The sequence below is a fragment of the Pseudophryne corroboree genome, chromosome 9, assembly GCF_028390025.1.
Source record: "Pseudophryne corroboree isolate aPseCor3 chromosome 9, aPseCor3.hap2, whole genome shotgun sequence".
Lineage (NCBI taxonomy): Eukaryota > Metazoa > Chordata > Amphibia > Anura > Myobatrachidae > Pseudophryne > Pseudophryne corroboree.
The window spans coordinates 70214034-70236316 of NC_086452.1; the positions used below are offsets into that span (position 1 = coordinate 70214034).

A 22283-nucleotide genomic window follows, 5' to 3' on the forward strand; every position below is an offset into this window, starting at 1 on the left:
ACCGTTATCTGGTCCAGTACAACTTCAGTTTAGTTGAGTACTACGTTGTTACTTGGTAAGTAATGTTTCAGCGGTTGCTGAGTTTCAATCTAGTTAGCTTGATGTGCCTTGTATGTGTGAGCTGGTTTGAATCTCACCACTATCTGTGTAAAATCCTTCTCTCAAAGATGTCTGTCTCCTCGGGCACAGTTTCTAGACTGAGTCTGGTAGGAAGGGCATAGAGGGAGGAGCCAGCCCACACTCTCAAACTCTTAAAGTGCCAATGGCTCCTGGTGGACCCGTCTATACCCCATGGTACTATTGTGGACCCCAGCATCCTCTACGGACTACGAGAAAAGGATTTACCGGTAGGTAACCAAAATCCTATTTTTCCTATCTTACAAGTCATATGAAAGATGTAATAATCACTGATACACTTTTACTTCTTATTTCTGTAGCCGACCTTTCCACCCTCTGCCTCCATAAATAACCAACTAGCAATAATGGAGGCAGAAGAGGCCAATAATCCACCTGTAACAGCCCCCCAGCAGGACCGGTTTGCAGGGTTCTCATTCACCACCTCCACCTGGAGAACCCCCCAAAGGCACCGGGCCTACGACCGTCTAGCTGAGGCAGCAGCACTGCTGGATGTAGGAGTTGGAGTTTCTGCAGGTATGTACATTATGGATTCATATTTCTTCTGATTTTTTAAACATGTTTCGTTGAAGTTTTCAACTTTAAGTGGTGGAAGGATAAAGAAAGAGAAAGGTAGATAGAGCTGGGTATAGCAGTATTGTAAGAAGATATAATACAAAAAGCTTCTGACACGAAGCAATGCAGAAACAATAACCGTCTGCAGATTATTACATAAATGGAGATATAGTGTAAGAGATATAACAATGGTAGAGGGGGAATGGAGGACAGTGGGTGAGGAAAAGGGGCATGTCAGGGATATTAGCAGAGGAAGAACAAAGGGAGGAGGAGGAAGAGTAAGATGCACCTGCTGCATGCTCAGAAGAAGCAATGTAACCCTACATAATCCATTGTATCATGGGCCCTCCAACGCTCATGAAGTAGGATGTAATATACATAGATGGTATGTACAGCAATAGTGCGATCAGTGCATTGGAATACATGTATGGTAGTAGTAATTTAGAGAACTCCGTTACATACTGTATATAACCTGACTTCTCTGCATTACTACTATCATAGAGGATGGGGGAATTCTGTGTTTGTGTCTCGATCAGCCCCTCCCTGGCAAACACTTGCAATGGACCAATAAATTGTTTAGCGCTACTTGACACTTTTGTGTATCACTATTTTATTTCCTGCCTACTATTAATTACCATCACCCTGTCCGTTATTTTACCACATGCGCTTTCTCCTGAAACAAGCATCACGTGACATTAATCATGAGTGAGGGGACTGTAGGGGATGTGGACTGTCCTTACTGCGTGTTTCCCTTTTACATATCAATGCTTTTATTACAAAGAGTATTTGTACACCTAGTAAGACACTTTTATCAAAAGTGTCTGGTTTTCTACTGAATGTGACTTACCAACATCTTCTGAGAACCTGTAAAAGAAAGATCCTTAAGCAGGGGAGAGACTCTGTGACCTCTCGCTAGCCAGAGAGTTCCTCTGTAGATTCTCAATCTCCGCCCCTTCAGTCTCATTGACATATTGTATCCTGTAAATGCAGCCAACCAACATTTAGCTACAAACACTCTGTACCATCCATCTTTTCCCATTGCGATGTTGCTCCACACCATAAAACTTGCCCCCCTTGATGTGCAGGACCAGGTGCTTACTGTAAAAATGAGCGCATTTTTACTGCGGAGCTGTTGTGTTTCACTCTAGTAAATAATCCAAGTATTTTTCTGCATGGAAATAAAGATGTATATTATGTTATAGTGTATCTTGGGGGTCATTCCGAGTTGTTCGCTCGCAAGCTGCTTTTAGCAGCTTTGCACATGCTAAGCCGCCGCCTACTGGGAGTGAATCTTAGCTTATCAAAATTGCGAACGAAAGATTAGCAGAATTGCGAATAGACACTTCTTAGCAGTTTCTGAGTAGCTCCACACTTACTCGGCATCTGCGATCAGTTCAGTCAGTTTTATTCCAGGGTTGACGTCACAAACACACCCAGCGTTCGCCCAGACACTCCTCCGTTTCTCCAGCCACTCCCGCGTTTTTCCCAGAAACGGTAGCGTTTTTCCGCACACACCCATAAAACGGCCAGTTTCCGCCCAGAAACACCCACTTCCTGTCAATCACATTACGATCACCAGAACGAAGAAAAAACCTTGTAATGCCGTGAGTAAAATACCTAACTGCATAGCAAATTTACTTGGCGTAGTCGCACTGCGGACATTGCGCATGTGCATTAGCGACTAATCGCTCCGTTGCGAGAAAAAAAATAACGAGCGAACAACTCGGAATGACCCCCCTTGTTCTAAATGTTACCAGATTGCACATGGTGTAATGAGTACATGTACTGATATACTTTTTTAATCATACAGAACGTCGACGATTAGAAGATGGATTACACCTTGAAAGAGTGTTAAGTATTTTAAAGTTTACTAAATTGTTGGTTTGTAAGCTTTACTATTTTAAAATTTTAATAACGTTTAATTATAATATTAACTATATTCATGTTTACATTTTAAAATTTAGTGGGGGGTATAAATTTTGTATAATTTTCTTACATTTGGGCTTTAGATAGAAACTATTTTTACATTTTACTATTTTTAAATTTTTATATTTACCATTTTTATATTTACATTTTAGATTGTATAAGTATTTTATTTGCAAAATGTTTGTTACATATAGAAAAAATGAATTTTTAAATTTTAAATTTTTGATATTATAAAATGTTAGTGTTAGTATATTTACTTTTTTTTATTACATAATAATATCAAACAATATCAAATAATAATAACATCAAAAAAAGGTGTGTGATGGGCCGGCTGGAAGGGGAGGTTGGAGGCCGGTATTTTATTTTTTACCATTTACATTTTAATATTTAGGGCCCATTTATCAAATAATATTTGTGGCTATGTCCATGAAAACACCCGTTTTGGGGGGCTATCTGTAAATATTAGGTATTACTTATTTATAAAGGAGGGACTGCAGCGATTCCTCCATTTCTGGCAAAAGCCACATCCCGTATAGGTTTTTATGGAGGATGTGATGCTGCTCGATGTATCAATATTGAGATTATGAAGCATTCCCAATATTGTCCCCACCGGCTACCTCAATCTTTTGATTGCGATCGTCCATTGTAGCCTATGGGCTACAGATCACGAAAAGTAGATCTGGCTGGGTTCCCTGGGAACCCTCTACTGGAAATGCCTCTGTGCATCACAGTCACGCGAGACTGTGCATACGCAGGTCCCCTGTCCCTGCAGGTGCTGGGTGATACATTCACCTGACAGAGTCGCATATTGCAATGCGATCCTGGCAGGGACGTGCGGTGAGCTAAATAGCTCAGGAGGCACTGCCTAGCACCAGAGCCAGATTTACATGCAATATATGATCCAAAGCGTACATCTGGGCATTATACACAGGTGCAGCAGTATAAACTCCTGGAAATTCAGTGAGTTTTGATCAGAGATGTGCCTCACCTGCCATAGACTTTTTACTCCAGAGTGTTGGCTATAAAAATGATTAGAATAATGCAGTGAAGATATTTCAAACATATTCTTTGTGTTTGTCTTATACTTTATACAGTAAAAACTCTGGCACAAACGTTAGTATGACAGGAAAGGCTCTGCCTCACCTCACCGCACATCACTGGAACCTGGGCAGTAAGATCCCACCCAGATCGTATCCGATATGCCATCCTTGATAAATTATCCCTTAAGTGAACTAGTGTATTTTTTCATCAGACCGTAACAACACGAAAAAGGTGTGTGATGGGGCGGCTAGAAGGGGAGGTTGGAGGCCGGTATTTTCTTTCTTTCTTTTTTTACCATTTACATTTTTATATTTATTATTTTATATTTATCAAATAATATTTGGGGCTATGTCCCGGAAAACACCCGTTTTGGGGGGCTAGCTGAAAATATTAAGCATCACTGTAATATATAAAGGATGGATTGCAGCAGGTATCTCTGATACTGCTGCTTCTCCTATATGTTATTACGGTGTCTGCGATGCTGCCTGATGTATTGATATTGGGAATGTGAATCATTCCCAATATTGGCCCCAGCAGCTACCTCAATCTTTTGCTTACTTAACCCATTGTAGCCTATGGGCTACGGATTGTGAAAAGTAGATCCGGCCGGCTTCCATGGGAACCCTCTGCCAGAAATGCCTCTGTGCATCGTGGTTGAGTGTAACTGCGCATTACCCCTGTCCCTGCGGGTGCTGGTGATACATTCACCTGATAGAGTCGCATATTGCAATGCGATCATGGGCAGTAAGATCCCACCCAGATCGTATTCGATATGCAATCCTTGATAAATGAGCCCCTAAGTGAACTACTGTATTTTCCCATCAGACCGTAACAACACAATAAAGGTGTGTGATGGGCCGGCTAGAGGGGGCAGTTGGAGGCCGGTATTTTTTTTTTTACATTTACATTTTAATATTTTGTGTCCTACTATATATTTTCTTAAGACAATAAAAACAGAAGGCAGAGAAGGCCTGTTGTGAGACACATGGGTTATTTTTAGCCAGTTTGGTTTTTTTAGGGTTGGGGTTTTAGGTTAGGTATTTCAAGTTTGTGTCACATGGTATAAGCATCCTTGTGAAGACTTTGCAGTACCAATGGTGACACTGTCTGTGTAGTCTCATTGCTCATTTCTTGTAGTTTTACTTTCTTTGCATTTCTTTCTTCTGTCCTTCCCTTTTTTCTCACGGTCTCTAATTTTATTGTTTGAATAATGTTGGTATGTAGATGTTTTTGCTAGAGATGAGCGGGTTCGGTTCCTCGGAATCCGAACCCCCCCGAACTTCAGCCTTTTTACACGGGTCCGAGGCAGACTCGGATCTTCCCGCCTTGCTCGGTTAACCCGAGCGCGCCCGAACGTCATCATCCCGCTGTCGGATTCTCGCGAGGCTCGTATTCTATTGCGAGACTCGGATTCTATATAAGGAGCCGCGCGTCGCCGCCATTTTCACACGTGCATTGAGATTGATAGGGAGAGGACGTGGCTGGCGTCCTCTCCGTTTAGATAGAGAGTGAGACACTTGATTTACTAGTAATTTAATTTTAGTAATTTTGGGGAGCATTAGGACTGGAGTACTCAGAGAGTGCAGAGTTTTGCTGATAGTTATACTAGTGACCACCAGTTTTATTTATTATTTAAAATCCGTTCTCTGCCTGAAAAAAAACGATACACAGTCACATACCATATCTGTGCTCAGCCTCAGTGTGCTGCATGATTGATAATATCATCTATGTATATCTGACTGTGCTGAGTGCTCACTGCTCACACAGCTTAATTGTGGGGGAGACTGGGGAGGAGTTATAGCAGGAGTACATAACAGTGCACACTTTTGCTGCCAGTGTGACTGACCAGTGACCACCAGTATATTGTCTGCCTGAAAAAGTTAAACACTCGTGTGGTGTTTTTTTTTTTTATTCTATAAACGCATTCTGCTGACAGACAGTGTCCAGCAGGTCCGTCATTCATTATATTATAATATATACCTGAAGTAGTGATATATATATATATTTTTTATATCATTATCATCCAGTCTATACTAGCAGACGCAGTACGGTAGTCCACGGCTGTAGCTACCTCTGTGTCGGCAGTGCTCGTCCATAATTGTATACCTACCTGTGGTGGGGTTTTTTTTTCTATCTTCTTCATACTAGTAGTTTAGGAGTCTGCTGACAGTGTCCAGCAGGTCCGTCATTATATAATATATACCTGTCCTGCAGTAGTGATATATATATATTTTTTATATCATTATCATCCAGTCTATACTAGCAGATGCAGTACGGTAGTCCACGGCTGTAGCTACCTCTGTGTCGGCAGTGCTCGTCCATAATTGTATACCTACCTGTGGTGGGTTTTTTTTTTCTATCTTCTTCATACTAGTAGTTTAGGAGACTGCTGACAGTGTCCAGCAGGTCCGTCATTATATAATATATACCTGTCCTGCAGTAGTGATATATATATATTTTTTATATCATTATCATCCAGTCTATACTAGCAGACGCAGTACGGTAGTCCACGGCTGTAGCTACCTCTGTGTCGGCAGTGCTCGTCCATAATTGTATACCTACCTGTGGTGGGTTTTTTTTTTCTATTTTCTTCATACTAGTAGTTTAGGAGTCTGCTGACAGTGTCCAGCAGGTCCGTCATTATATAATATATACCTGTCCTGCAGTAGTGATATATATATATATATTTTTTATATCATTATCATCCAGTCTATACTAGCAGACGCAGTACGGTAGTCCACGGCTGTAGCTACCTCTGTGTCGGCAGTCGCTCGTCCATAATTGTATACCTACCTGTGGTGGGTTTTTATTTTCTATCTTCTTCATACTAGTAGTTTAGGAGTCTGCTGACAGTGTCCAGCAGGTCCGTCATTATATAATATATACCTGTCCTGCAGTAGTGATATATATATATTTTTTATATCATTATCATCCAGTCTATACTAGCAGACGCAGTACGGTAGTCCACGGCTGTAGCTACCTCTGTGTCGGCAGTGCTCGTCCATAATTGTATACCTACCTGTGGTGGGTTTTTTTTTTCTATCTTCTTCATACTAGTAGTTTAGGAGTCTGCTGACAGTGTCCAGCAGGTCCGTCATTATATAATATATACCTGTCCTGCAGTAGTGATATATATATATATTTTTTATATCATTATCATCCAGTCTATACTAGCAGACGCAGTACGGTAGTCCACGGCTGTAGCTACCTCTGTGTCGGCAGTCACTCGTCATCCATAAGTATACTAGTATCCATCCATCTCCATTGTTTACCTGAGGTGCCTTTTAGTTGTGCCTATTAAAATATGGAGAACAAAAATGTTGAGGTTCCAAAAATAGGGAAAGATCAAGTTCGACTTCCACCTCGTACTGAAGCTGCTGCCACTAGTCATGGCCGAGACGATGAAATGCCATCAATGTCGTCTGCCAAGGCCGATGCCCAATGTCATAGTACAGAGCATGTAAAATCCAAAACACCAAATATCAGTAAAAAAAGGACTCAAAAATCTAAAATAAAATCGTCGGAGGAGAAGCGTAAACTTGCCAATATGCCATTTACCACACGGAGTGGCAAGGAACGGCTGAGGCCCTGGCCTATGTTCATGGCTAGTGGTTCAGCTTCACATGAGGATGGAAGCACTCAGCCTCTCGCTAGAAAAATGAAAAGACTTAAGCTGGCAAAAGCACAGCAAAGAACTGTGCGTTCTTCGAAATCACAAATCCACAAGGAGAGTCCAATTGTGTCGGTTGCGATGCCTGACCTTCCCAACACTGGACGTGAAGAGCATGCGCCTTCCACCATTTGCACGCCCCCTGCAAGTGCTGGAAGGAGCACCCGCAGTCCTGTTCCTGATAGTCAGATTGAAGATGTCAGTGTTGAAGTACACCAGGATGAGGAGGATATGGGTGTTGCTGGCGCTGGGGAGGAAATTGACCAGGAGGATTCTGATGGTGAGGTGGTTTGTTTAAGTCAGGCACCCGGGGAGACACCTGTTGTCCGTGGGAGGAATATGGCCATTGACATGCCTGGTGAAAATACCAAAAAAATCAGCTCTTCGGTGTGGAAGTATTTCAACAGAAATGCGGACAACATTTGTCAAGCCGTGTGTTGCCTTTGTCAAGCTGTAATAAGTAGGGGTGTTGCCTTTGTCAAGCTGTAATAAGTAGGGGTAAGGACGTTAACCACCTCGGAACATCCTCCCTTATACGTCACCTGCAGCGCATTCATCATAAGTCAGTGACAAGTTCAAAAACTTTGGGTGACAGCGGAAGCAGTCCACTGACCAGTAAATCCCTTCCTCTTGTAACCAAGCTCACGCAAACCACCCCACCAACTCCCTCAGTGTCAATTTCCTCCTTCCCCAGGAATGCCAATAGTCCTGCAGGCCATGTCACTGGCAATTCTGACGAGTCCTCTCCTGCCTGGGATTCCTCCGATGCATCCTTGCGTGTAACGCCTACTGCTGCTGGCGCTGCTGTTGTTGCTGCTGGGAGTCGATGGTCATCCCAGAGGGGAAGTCGTAAGACCACTTTTACTACTTCCACCAAGCAATTGACTGTCCAACAGTCCTTTGCGAGGAAGATGAAATATCACAGCAGTCATCCTGCTGCAAAGCGGATAACTGAGGCCTTGGCATCCTGGGCGGTGAGAAACGTGGTTCCGGTATCCATCATTACTGCAGAGCCAACTATAGACTTGTTTGAGGTACTGTGTCCCCGGTACCAAATACCATCTAGGTTCCATTTCTCTAGGCAGGCGATACCGAAAATGTACACAGACCTCAGAAAAAGACTCACCAGTGTCCTAAAAAATGTAGTTGTACCCAATGTCCACTTAACCACGGACATGTGGACAAGTGGAGCAGGGCAGACTCAGGACTATATGACTGTGACAGCCCACTGGGTAGATGTATGGACTCCCGCCGCAAGAACAGCAGCGGCGGCACCAGTAGCAGCATCTCGCAAACGCCAACTCTTTCCTAGGCAGGCTACGCTTTGTATCACCGTTTTCCAGAATACGCACACAGCTAAAAACCTCTTACGGCAACCCCAATTGGACTCTCCTGTGGATTTGTGGCATCGGACAACGCCAGCAATATTGTGTGTGCATTAAATATGGGCAAATTCCAGCACATCCCATGTTTTGCACATACCTTAAATTTGGTGGTGCAGAATTATTTAAAAAATGAGAGGGGCGTGCAAGAGATGCTGTCGGTGGCCAGAAGAATTGCGGCACACTTTCGGCGTACAGGCACCACGTACAGAAGACTGGAGCACCACCAAAAACGCCTGAACCTGCCCTGCCATCATCTGAAGCAAGAAGTGGTAACGAGGTGGAATTCAACCCTCTATATGCTTCAGAGGTTGGGGGAGCAGCAAAAGGCCATTCAAGCCTATACAACTGAGCACGATATAGGAGGTGGAATGCACCTGTCTCAAGCGCAGTGGAGAATGATTTCAACATTGTGCAAGGTTCTGCAACCTTTTGAACTTGCCACACGTGAAGTCAGTTCAGACACTGCCAGCCTGAGTCAGGTCATTCCCCTCATCAGGCTTTTGCAGAAGAAGCTGGAGACATTGAAGGAGGAGCTAACACAGAGCGATTCCGCTAGGCATGTGGGACTTGTGGATGGAGCCCTTAATTCGCTTAACAAGGATTCACGGGTGGTCAATCTGTTGAAATCAGAGCACTACATTTTGGCCACCGTGCTCGATCCTAGATTTAAAACCTACCTTGGATCTCTCTTTCCGGCAGACACAAGTCTGCAGGGGTTCAAAGAACTGCTGGTGAGTAAATTTTCAAGTCAAGCGGAGCGCGACCTGTCAACATCTCCTCCTTCACATTCTCCCGCAACTGGGGGTGCGAGGAAAAGGCTCAGAATTCCGAGCCCACCCACTGGCGGTGATGCAGGGCAGTCTGGAGCGACTGCTGATGCTGACATCTGGTCCGGACTGAAGGACCTGCCAACGATTACGGACATGTCGTCTACTGTCACTGCATATGATTCTCTCCCCATTGAAAGAATGGTGAAGGATTATATGAGTGACCGCATCCAAGTAGGCACGTCAGACAGTCCGTACTTATACTGGCAGGATAAAGAGGCAATTTGGAGGCCCTTGCACAAACTGGCTTTATTCTACCTAAGTTGCCTTCCCACAAGTGTGTACTCCGAAAGAGTGTTTAGTGCCGCCGCTCACCTTGTCAGCAATCGGCGTACGAGGTTACATCCAGAAAATGTGGAGAAGATGATGTTCATTAAAATGAATTATAATCAATTCCTCCGTGGAGACATTCACCAGCAGCAATTGCCTCCACAAAGTACACAGGGAGCTGAGATGGTGGATTCCAGTGGGGACGAATTGATAATCTGTGAGGAGGGGGATGTACACGGTGATATATCGGAGGATGATGATGAGGTGGACATCTTGCCTCTGTAGAGCCAGTTTGTGCAAGGAGAGATTAATTGCTTCTTTTTTGGTGGGGGTCCAAACCAACCCGTCATTTCAGTCACAGTCGTGTGGCAGACCCTGTCACTGAAATGATGGGTTGGTTAAAGTGTACATGTCCTGTTTATACAACATAAGGGTGGGTGGGAGGGCCCAAGGACAATTCCATCTTGCACCTCTTTTTTCTTTCATTTTTCTTTGCGTCATGTGCTGTTTGTGGAGTGTTTTTTGGAAGGGCCAGCCTGCGTGACACTGCAGTGCCACTCCTAGATGGGCCAGGTGTTTGTGTCGGCCACTAGGGTCGCTTAGCTTACTCACACAGCTACCTCATTGCGCCTATTTTTTTCTTTGCGTCATGTGCTGTTTGGGGAGTATTTTTTGGAAGGGCCATCCTGCCTGACACTGCAGTGCCACTCCTAGATGGGCCAGGTGTTTGTGTCGGCCACTTGGGTCGCTGAGCTTAGTCACACAGCTACCTCATTGCGCCTCTTTTTTTCTTTGCGTCATGTGCTGTTTGGGGAGTGTTTTTTGGAAGGGCCATCCTGCGTGACACTGCAGTGCCACTCCTAGATGGGCCAGGTGTTTGTGTCGGCCACTAGGGTCGCTTAGCTTACTCACACAGCTACTTCATTGCGCCTCTTTTTTTTCTTCTTTGCGTCATGTGCTGTTTGGGGAGTATTTTTTGGAAGGGCCATCCTGCCTGACACTGCAGTGCCACTCCTAGATGGGCCAGGTGTTTGTGTCGGCCACTTGGGTCGCTGAGCTTAGTCACACAGCTACCTCATTGCGCCTCTTTTTTTCTTTGCGTCATGTGCTGTTTGGGGAGTGTTTTTTTGAAGGGCCATCCTGCGTGACACTGCAGTGCCACTCCTAGATGAGCCAGGTGTTTGTGTCGGCCACTTGGGTCGCTGAGCTTAGTCATCCAGCGACCTCGGTGCAAATTTTAGGACTAAAAATAATATTGTGAGGTGTGAGGTGTTCAGAATAGACTGAAAATGAGTGGAAATTATGGTTATTGAGGTTAATAATACTTTGGGATCAAAATGACCCGCAAATTCTATGATTTAAGCTGTTTTTTAGGGTTTTTTGAAAAAAACACCCGAATCCAAAACACACCCGAATCCGACAAAAAAAATTCGGTGAGGTTTTGCCAAAACGCGTTCGAACCCAAAACACGGCCGCGGAACCGAACCCAAAACCATAACACAAAACCCGAAAAATTTCCGGTGCACATCTCTAGTTTTTGCTGGCAATTGTCTTTCTTTGTTTAGTTAGTTTCTCCAGGCCTTTACTTTTCTCTCTCTCTCTCTCTCTAGCTTTTGTACTTTAGCGCCGTTCCCTGTACTCCTTATGTTTCCTTCCTATTCTCCCTGTTTTGGTGAACCAGCATGCAGTGCCCCCCCCCCCCCCCCCCACCAGATAACAGCCACTGCTTGTCTGAGTGAGTCCTCAGTCACCAAGGTGTTGGACTGCAGCATGCTGTTGCTTGCTGGATGCGGCCAGCACTGCTGTTCTTAGGAGTAATCTGTCTCTTCTAGCCGGGTTCTTCTAGTCAGCGCTTTTTGCTAGATTTGTGGCAGGCCCGCACCCACAGCAGCCACTAAGATATTATGGCCGGGAACAGAGCTCAGGGGTGGTTGTGGGACCTGCCACTTGGGCTTCTCTGGCTGTCTGTGGGGCATTAAGTTTGAAACAGTTGCTACCCACCTACAATGCGGTCAGCAGGGATTGCTGTCATGGCTGCAATTTTGCTTCCTGCAGTAGGGCTAAGAGGAAGGGGTGCCGGAGGCCATTTTCCCCTGAGGGTGAAGACAGCAAGGGGGTGGTGCCAGCTACTGCTGTACCTTCCACCTCACTGCAGCTGCCGTATTACAGCCTGTTTTAGACACTGGCTGCTGTCACCCAGGCTCTATCCTACGTGATTACTACTTGGCAGGAAGTAAGCCCTTTACCTACCCCACCCAGGCACAGGAATTCCAATAGTCTGTTGGCTGGTAACCCCTTACTGTCCCAGTCAGTTAATATGTTACCCCTTTCCAATGATTAATTGGCCCCGATAGTTGCCCAGGTTTTGCAGGCTTTAGCAACAGCTGGTTTGCTTTCTGCAGCGACTTTGGTTTCTTCTCTTCCTGCGCCTTTCCCTGCTATCTCTACCACTAATCCTGTTGCAAGGACGTCCTCTTCATCATCCTGCGATGGGTCTTTTCCTTTATTTGCAGGGTCTGCAGAAGAGCTGTCAGATTATCTGGATGCTTTGGTGGATGGGGTGTCTGCTAGGATGTCAGTGGGAGATCACCCTGGGACTTACGGTGTGTCTTGTTCCAGCGTATTTGCTGTATCCAGTGACAATTTTAGTTCTTTCTCAGAGTAATCAGTTTTGGATAGCCATGGCAGGGCCAGGAAGAGAGCTGCAATGCTTGCGCTATAGGTGTGCTAGCCAGTGTAGTATGAAGTCACGCACTGCATCCTTGGAATGCACCAAATTGTGTCCTAGGGTGGCTCACTGTGACAATACGGCGTTATTACGTGGCTTACTCCCGAGGATGTATTGCAGAATTGTGCATTCCTTTATGTTGTTGTCTTTGCGCTTAGAGACAAGACAAGGAAGGAGTTAAGGGTGACTAAGAGCAAAACCAGTGTGGCTTAGACATTTTTAATTCCTATTCTGATTGGCTTGCCGGTTTTTATATTTTTTCTGCTTACTATCTTCTGCTGCTTTGCACAGTTACAGTGCTCTGAGTTGCATTACACCTGTGTCAGGATCCTGACCCCCGGCATTGTTATGTCTCCATCAGTGGCGTAACTAGAAATTTTTCTCCCCCAAGCCAAAAAATTCTTCGGCGCCCCCCCCATACCCTCCATAATTTGCACTAGTAAAGGGAGAAATATGCGCGCCGTAGGGGCGCGCCGCCAAAAAGGGGTGTGGCTTCGTTGGAGTGGGCATGGCTTCACGTAAAGGGGCGTGGCATTGCAGGAAAAGACTACCTTATACCCCAGTTTTGCAACCTGCATGCCCAGACGTTAGCCACCACAGGAAAGAAAAATAATCCTGATTCATGCCCCTTACATTATTTGTCATTTTTCCTCCTTATAGTAATGCCCAGTATACATTATTCCACATACTGCAATGGCCTTAGCCATTATGCCACACACAACAATGCACATGACACAATATGCACACACTGTAATGCCCCCGACACATTATGCCACACACCGTAATGCCCCCGACACATTATGACAGGAATCGCAATGCCCGTTATACATTATGCTACATACCGTATCTGTGACACAGTATGACACATACCGCAATGCCCGTTATACATTATGCCACACCGCAATGACCCCGAGATATTATACCACAATGCCCGTGATATAGTATACAACACACCGTAATGCCTGACACATTATGACACACACCGCAATGTCCGTGATACATTATGCCACACACCGTAATGCCCATTACACATTAAGTTCTACAGTAAGGCTTCTAATTACTTTTAAATTACCTGCTCGTTGCCAGGGGTTTCATGCTCTTTGTTCCATGCACGGTGCCAGGGGTTTTCATGCTCAAGGTGTCATGCTCGTTGCCAGGGGTTTCATGCACTGGGTGTCATGCTCGTTGCCAGGGGTTTCATGCACTGGGTGTCATGCTCGTTGCCAGGGGTTTCATGCACTGGGTGTCATGCTCGTTGCTAGGGGGTAGTGCTTGTTGCTAGGGCTGTGCTCCCAGTGCCACATATGCCCCCAGTGCCAGATATTCCCCCACAGTGCCAGGTATATGCCCCCAGTGCCAGATATTCTGCCACAGTGCCACATATGCCCCCTCAGTGCCTGCTCCCCCCAGTGCCAGATATTCCCCCACAGTGCCAGGTATATGCCCCCAGTGCCAGATAGTCCCCCAAGTGCCAGGTATATGCCCCCAGTGCCAGATATTCCCCCACAGTGCCAGGTATATGCCCCCAGTGCCAGATAGTCCCCCACAGTGCCAGGTATATGCCCCCAGTGCCAGATATTCCCCCACAGTGCCAGGTATATGCCCCCAGTGCCAGATAGTCCCCCACAGTGCCAGGTATATGCCCCCAGTGCCAGATAGTCCCCCACAGTGCCTGCTCCCCTCCCCCTCCTTTGTGTTGGAGGGACACGGAGCGCACAGCGCGAGCCCCCCTGTGTCCCTCCTAGCTTTCCGGCTGTCTAATAAAGGAAGTGCCGGTTCGTGAGCCAATCAGAGCTCACAAACGGCATTTCCTGTATTAGACAGCCGGAGAGCCAGGGAGGGACACAGGGGGGCGCGCGCTGTGCGCTCCGTGTCCCTCCTTACAGCGGCGGAGGGAAGGAGACCTGCAGATTGACATGCGGACGCTCGTCCGCATGTCAATCTGTTCTAAGTCAGTGGCGCCCCCGCAGCCCCTCGCCCCCAAGCCACCGCGAGGGCTGCGGGGGCAGTAGTTACGCCACTGGTCTCCATTATGACTGTCTACACAATGAGTTCCCACCACCTGACCACATCCACTCCCACATCCCTATATCTGATCTGCATCTACGTAATGGAAAATACATCACTGGTCACCTCCAACAGTGGCAGCAGCTGCTGGGGGCTTCACATAGCTCAAGGAGGTTTTAAAATCCTTTAATTTTCCTTTGTATCCTTCTATCAGGTACAGACAGGATAAAGCAGAGAAGAGCAGGAAAACCCTCCGATCTCCCACATGAGGGTGATGCCGCCCAGATGAAGCACTGACGACCCCCAGAATGTGTGTTATAACTCTGTCATTAACTTCACAAGTGACTGATTCTGTATAGGTTGGACAGGATCACACTTGGCAGGGGTGACTATCAAGGAGGAGGGGGTGCCGCTCGGATCAGCCACCTACAAATTTTAACCCCTGGGGCAGGGACGTCTCTAGAGAGGAGGGGACCCGTGTGCAGACTCCGTGTGTGGTCCCCTTCCTCTCCCGTAGCTGTTGCACCGCTGCTAGCGCTCTGAGTGCTGTAGACTCTGGCACAGTGCCAGAGTCTACAGCGCATGCGCAGGACTCCGAAAAATGGCCGCCACGCAGGCTCACACCCACAGCAGCCACTAAGATATTATGACCGAGAACAGAGCTCAGGGGTGGTTGTGGGACCTGCCACTTGGGCTTCTCTGGATGTCTGTGGGGCATAAAGTTTAAACCGGTTGCTACCCACCTACAATGCAGTCAGCAGGGAGTGCTGTCATGGCTGCTATTTTGCTTCCTGCAGTCTATAGTGGTCAGTGTGCTAGCAGCAGCGCGACGGCTGCGGGAGAGGAGGAGGCCCACACATGGTCAGCGATGGACTCCGTAAAGGTAATTATAGGAGAAATGGGTGCAGTGTGTGTGGTGTGGGCCCCCCTGGGACTCAGGGGCCCGCGTGTACCGCACACTCTGGAACCATTATAGAAACGCCAATGCCCTGGCGGCCCACATGTACCCTGTGGCAGGGAAGGCTCTCCACACATTACCCCAACTTTGCCATTTGCTTCATGTATCTGGGCTTCTCGTTCTAGCTCCACCATGGAGCTTCATAATGCTGTGGTTAATTACAGGTCAGATGACATCAGAACCCAGCTGAGTGTTAGTTTAAGTCAGTGGATCCCAAACTTTTTTGAATCACGTCGCTCTACGCATCATAATTTTATTTACTGCACCCCTAGGCCAAATGTTTCTTATTAAAAAATTTAGAACAAAAAATAAATTAAGTAAATTGTGTTTATATATCATCGCTAGGTTAAAATAAGTAAATTGCATGTATGGTCCATGGAGGCATAACCTATCGATCTCACTCTCTCCAGGTAGCAGCAGTAAGAATTGGGGGGTGGGGGGCGTTCGTTGTGGCTGAAGAGGAATATAAACTGCTCTCAGCCAATCATATCCTACCATCTAACAGCACTAATACCCTGAAGCGCAATACAAGTTTCTTTATATTATGCACATAAGGGAAGGGACCCCGGAAAATGTTCTATTTCTGCAATAAGTGGAGATAGGAAATCGGTCTTTTTGGACCTATTTGATAAATGGGCTCCTAAATATATTTTAAAAATAATAAATAAAATGAATTTTTCAAATTGACAATAGAAAAATAAAGTATTTTAGCCTTAGTCAGTCATCACTATCAGCATCCCCTGGTGTTACATATGTGATAGATATCTACACTACCTGCTTTACATGGGGAAGCTATAGCTGGGTATGGCTACCGCCGGAAGAGGCCTTTCAAAAGTGCAAAAAAGCATAATATATCCAGAGAATACCGCCTCTTTATTTTCTGGAGAAGGCATTTTAGAGCTTATTAAATAGACCCCATATTCGCTTTAAGAATACAAATATTTTTTTTGTGGGGGATTCTACTTTTTCTGAAGTCAGCTGAGACATTCGGAGCTCGGCCTCAGGCGGCTGCCTTTGCCTCATGTTCTGTGTAATATACCGGCTGTGAGGTCACTTCCCTTGTCCCAACATTAGCCTAGAGGAACTTGTGAGAGATGGCTGAGCAAGTGTCAAGTAATGTGAGGACATCAGGAGACTCTGTGGGAACTACACATTAATGAACCTTTCTGCACATAAAATATTAATTGGTTACAGAATAAAACAGCCAGGAACGATCCCAGAGTGACATTTCCTTCTCCCATCCATGCAACTTCAGGCGGCAGCCATCTGAGGTCTGTGCTGGGGTAGCTTTGAATGCATCCTGTAAACTGTGTTATACCCGCAAATCTGTGGAAAATACAGTATGTATAATTATTATAAGTCATTCTGAGTGCTGTTCATCCACGCTGAGATCTGGTAGAATATACACAACACTAAATCCAACACTGAAGGTCATGCAATCTAAACATTTAATATTTTTTATATATTATTCTTTCCTTGAATGTAGAGTTTTTTTCCACAAACCAGCTTGCAAAACTGTGAAGGAGCAAGAAGGGCTCAGCATGGTGATGGGAAGGAAAGGACAATTGATCCATGGCTAGGTGTACAGGGGGGTGGGGCTGGGGCCAGCCAGTAGAAAGTAAGCAAAATCAACCAACTAACTTTTTGTCAGTCCTGATCCCAATACCCACCAAATTGCGAATAACCAGCCAGCTGACTAGTGGGGTTATTCAGAGTTGAAAGCACACAAAAAAGTTAGCAATTGGGCAAAACCATGTGCACTGCAGGTGGGAAAGATATAACATGTGCAGAGAGAGTTAGATTTGGGTGGGGTGTGTTCAAACTGAAGTCTAAATTGCAGTGTAAAAATAAAGCAGCCAGTATTTACCCTGCAGAGAAACAAAATAACCCACCCAAATCTAACTCTGCACATGTTACATCTGCCCCACCGGCAGTGCAACATGGTTTTGCCCAACTGCTAACTATTTTGGTTTACTAACAACTCTGAATAACCCTCTAATGCCACGTTTACACCAAAAACCCAGGTTCAACACAGGTTTCCGGACACAGTTCCAACCTGGGTCAGACTCTGTTTATAACCCTTTCACACCGCCAGTACCGGATCCCACCCGGGAATTGGAAACAGGTCCTTCCTGGGTGGGATCCGGCATTGGACACTACTGCTGGGTTCCCCGGTATTCAACCCGGGAATAACACTGCTTTATTCCCGGTTGAATTACCAGGTCAAGCAACTCGGGATTTTGACTATGGCGCTTTCACAACATACGCCGACCCGGCAATATGCCAGGTCGATACCGGGTTATTTGTGCGGTGTGAAAATAAGATTTTACTTACCGGTAAATCTATTTTTCGTAGTCCGTAGTGGATGCTGGGGACTCCGTAAGGACCATGGGGAATAGACGGGCTCCGCAGGAGACATGGGCACTTTAAGAAAGAATTTAGATTCTGGTGTGCACTGGCTCCTCCCTCTATGCCCCTCCTCCAGACCTCAGTTAGAGAAACTGTGCCCGGAAGAGCTGACAGTACAAGGAAAGGATTTTGGTAATCCAGGGCAAGATACATAACAGCCACACCAATCACACCGTATAACTTGTGATAAACTTACCTAGTCAACAGTATGAACAACAACAGAGCATCAGTTCAACCCTGATGCAACTATAACATAACCCTTATTGCAGCAATAACTATATACAAGTATTGCAGAAGAAGTCCGCACTTGGGACGGGCTCCCAGCATCCACTACGGACTACGAGAAATAGATTTACCGGTAAGTAAAATCTTATTTTCTCTAACGTCCTAGTGGATGCTGGGGACTCCGTAAGGACCATGGGGATTATACCAAAGCTCCCAAACGGGCGGGAGAGTGCGGATGACTCTGCAGCACCGATTGAGCAAACACAAGGTCCTCCTCAGCCAGGGTATCAAACTTATAGAACTTTGCAAAAGTGTTTGAACCTGACCAAGTAGCCGCTCGGCACAGCTGTAATGCCGAGACCCCTCAGGCAGCCGCCCAAAAAGAGCTCACCTCCTAGTGGAATGGGCCTTAACTGATTTTGGCAGCGGCAATCCAGCCGCAGAATGAGCCTGCTGAATCGTGTTACAGATCCAGCGAGCAATAGTTTGCTTTGAAGCAGGAGCACCAAGCTTGTTGGAAGCATACAGGATAAACAAATACTCTGTTTTCCTGACCCTAGCCGTTCTGGCTACATAAACCTTCAAAGCCCTGACCACATCAAGCAACTCGGCATCCTCCAAGTCAGCAGTAGCCACAGGCACCACAATAGGTTGGTTTATATGAAAAGATGAAACCACTTTCGGCAGGAATTGTGGACGGGTCCTCAATTCTGCTCTATCCGCATGGAAAACCAGATAGGGGCTTTTATGTGACAAAGCCGCCAATTCTGACACACGCCTAGCCGAAGCCAAGGCTAGTAGCATGACCACCTTCCACGTGAGATATTTAAATTCCACCGTTTTGAGTGGTTCAAACCAGTGTGATTTTAGGAAACTCAACACCACGTTAAGATCCCAAGGCGCCACTGGAGGCACAAAAAGGGGCTGAATATGCAGCACTCCCTTTACAAACGTCTGAACTTCAGGTAGAGAAGCCAGCTCTTTTTGAAAGAAAATGGATAGGGCCGAAATCTGGACCTTAATGGAACCCAATTTTAGGCCCAAAGTCACTCCTGACTGTAGGAAGTGAAGGAAACGGCCCAGCTGGAATTCCTCCGTAGGGGCATTCCTGGCCTCACACCAAGCAACATATTTTCGCCATATACGGTGATAATGTTGAGCTGTCACATCCTTCCTAGCCATTATCAGCGTAGGAATGACCTCATCCGGAATGCCTTTCTCTGCTAGGATCCGGCGTTCAACCGCCATGCCGTCAAACACAGCCGCGGTAAGTCTTGGAACAGACAGGGCCCTTGTTTCAACAAGTCCTGTCTTAGAGGAAGAGGCCACGGGTCCTCTGTGAGCATTTCTTGCAGATCTGGATACCAAGTCCTTCTTGGCCAATCCAGAACAATGAGTATTGTTCTCACTCCTCTTTTTCTTATGATTCTCAGCACCTTGGGTATGAGAGGAAGAGGAGGAAACACATAGACCGACTGGAACACCCACGGTGTCACCAGGGCGTCCACAGCTATCGCCTGAGGGTCTCTTGACCTGGCGCAATACCTCTGTAGCTTTTTGTTGAGGCGGGATGCCATCATGTCCACCTGTGGCAGTTCCCACCGACTTGCAATCTGCGTGAAGACTTCTTGATGAAGTCCCCACTCTCCCGGGTGGAGGTCGTGCCTGCTGAGGAAGTCTGCTTCCCAGTTGTCCACTCCCGGGATGAACACTGCTGACAGTGCGCTTACGTGATTCTCCGCCCAGCGAAGAATTCTGGTGGCTTCCACCATTGCCACCCTGCTCCTTGCGCCGCCTTGTTGGTTTACATGAGCCACAGCGGTGATGTTGTCTGACTGAATCAGAACCGGTTGGTCGCGAAGCAGGGTCTCCGCTTGACGTAGGGTGTTGTATATGGCCCTTAGTTCCAGGATGTTGATGTGAAGGCAAGTCTCCTGACTTGACCACAGACCTTGGAAATTTCTTCCCTGTGTGACTGCTCCCCACCCTCGGAGGCTTGCATCCGTGGTCACCAGGACCCAGTCCTGAATGCCGAATCTGCGGCCCTCGAGAAGGTGAGCACTCTGCAGCCACCACAGGAGAGACAACCTGGCCCTGGGGGATAGAGTGATTAACCGATGCATCTGAAGATGTTATCCGGACCATTTGTCCAGTAAGTCCCATTGAAAGGTCCTCGCATGGAACCTGCCGAAGGGAATGGCCTCGTATGATGCCACCATCTTTCCCAGGACTCGAGTGCAGCGATGCACTGACACCTGCTTTGGTTTTAATAGGTTCCTGACCAGTGTCATGAGTTCCTGAGCTTTCTCTATCGGGAGATAAACCCTTTTCTGGTCTGTGTCCAGAATCATGCCCAGGAAAGGCAGACGAGTCGTAGGAATCAACTGCGACTTTGGAATATTTAGAATCCAGCCGTGTTGCCGTAACACTTCCAGAGAACGTGCTACGCTGATCAGCAACTGCTCTCTTGACCTCGCTTTTATGAGGAGATCGTCCAAGTATGGGATAATTGTGACCCCTTGCTTCCGCAGGAGTACCATCATTTCCGCCATTACCTTGGTAAATATTCTCGGAGCCGTGGAGAGACCAAACGGCAACGTCTGAAATTGGTAATGACAATCCTGTACCACAAATCTGAGGTACGCCTGATGAGGTGGATAAATGGGGACATGAAGGTATGCATCCTTTATGTCCAGAGACACCATAAAATCCCCCCCTTCCAGGCTTGCGATGACCGCTCTCAGCGATTCCATCTTGAACCGGAACCTTTTCAGGTACATGTTCAGGGATTTTAAATTCAATATGGGTCTGACCGAACCGTCCGGTTTCGGTACTACAAACATGGTCGAATAATAACCCCTTCCTTGTTAAAGGAGGGGAACCTTGACCACCACCTGTTGAAGATACAATTTGTGAATTGCAGTTAACACTATTTCCCTCTCGAGGGGGAAAGCTGGCAGGGCCGATTTGAGGTATCGTGAGGGGGCATCTCTTCGAATTCCAGCTTGTATCCCTGAGACACAATATCTATTACCCAGGGATCCAACTGGGAGTGAACCCACTTGTGGCTGAAATTTCAGAGACGCGCCCCCACCGGGCCGAGCTCCGCCTGTGGAGCCCCAGCGTCATGCGGTGGATTTTGTGGAAGCCGGGGAGGACTTCTGTTCCTGGGAACTAGCTGTGTTGTGCAGCTTCTTTCCTCTGCCCCTGCCCCTGGCAAGAAAGGACGCACCTCGGACTTTCTTGCTTTTCTGTGATCGAAAGGACTGCATTTGGTAATACGGTGCTTTCTTAGGCTGTGAGGAAACATATGGCAAAAAATTTGACTTTCCAGCAGTAGCTGTGGAGACCAGGTCCGAGAGACCCTCCCCAAACAATTCCTCACCCTTGTAAGGTAAAACCTCCTTGTGCCTTTCTGAGTCGGCATCACCTATCCATTGCCGAGTCCACAGGACCCTTCTGGCAGAAATCGACATAGCATTTATTCTAGAACCCAGTAGACTAATGTCTCTTTGAGCATCTCTCATATATAGGACAGCGTCTTTTATATGCCCCAGGGTCAATAATATAGTCTCCTTGTCTAAGGTATCAAGTTCCTCAGACAGGGTGTCCGTCCACGCTGCTACAGCACTACACACCCAGGCCGACGCGATCGCCGGCCTCAGTAAGGTACCTGAATGTGTATAAATGGACTTCAGGGTACCCTCCTGCTTTCTATCCGCAGCATCTTTGAGGGTAGCCGTATCCTGTGAGGGCAGGGCTACCTTCTTGGATAAGCGTGTTAAAGCTTTGTCCACCCTAGGGGAGGATTCCCAACGTAACCTGTCCGTTGGCGGGAAAGGATACGCCATAAGAATCCGTTTGGAAATCTGCAGTTTTTTATCTGGAGATTCCCAAACCTTTTCACATAACTCATTTAGCTCGTGTGAAGGGGGAAAGGTTACCACCTGCTTCTTTTCCCCATACATATGAACCCTCTTGTCAGGGACTGGGGTTTCCTCTGTGATGTGCAACACATCCTTAATTGCTATAATCATATAACGGATGGATTTAGCCAATTTTGGCTGTAACTTTGCATCATCGTAATCGACACTGGAGTCAGAATCCATGTCGGTATCTGTGTCAACAATTTGGGATAGTGGGCGCT

General features: G+C 46.6%; 1 long non-coding RNA gene across 2 annotated transcripts in view; it reads right to left on the bottom strand.

Annotated features, from left to right (window-relative positions):
- Positions 1 to 15831: 15831 nt before the first annotated feature.
- Positions 15832 to 22283, bottom strand: part of LOC134956690 (uncharacterized) — a 45406-nt gene continuing 38954 nt past the window's right edge. For both annotated transcript variants that reach the window (XR_010186096.1, XR_010186097.1), the window contains exon 4: positions 15832 to 16828. This is a non-coding gene — a long non-coding RNA (uncharacterized LOC134956690). The remainder of the gene's footprint in view (positions 16829 to 22283) is intronic.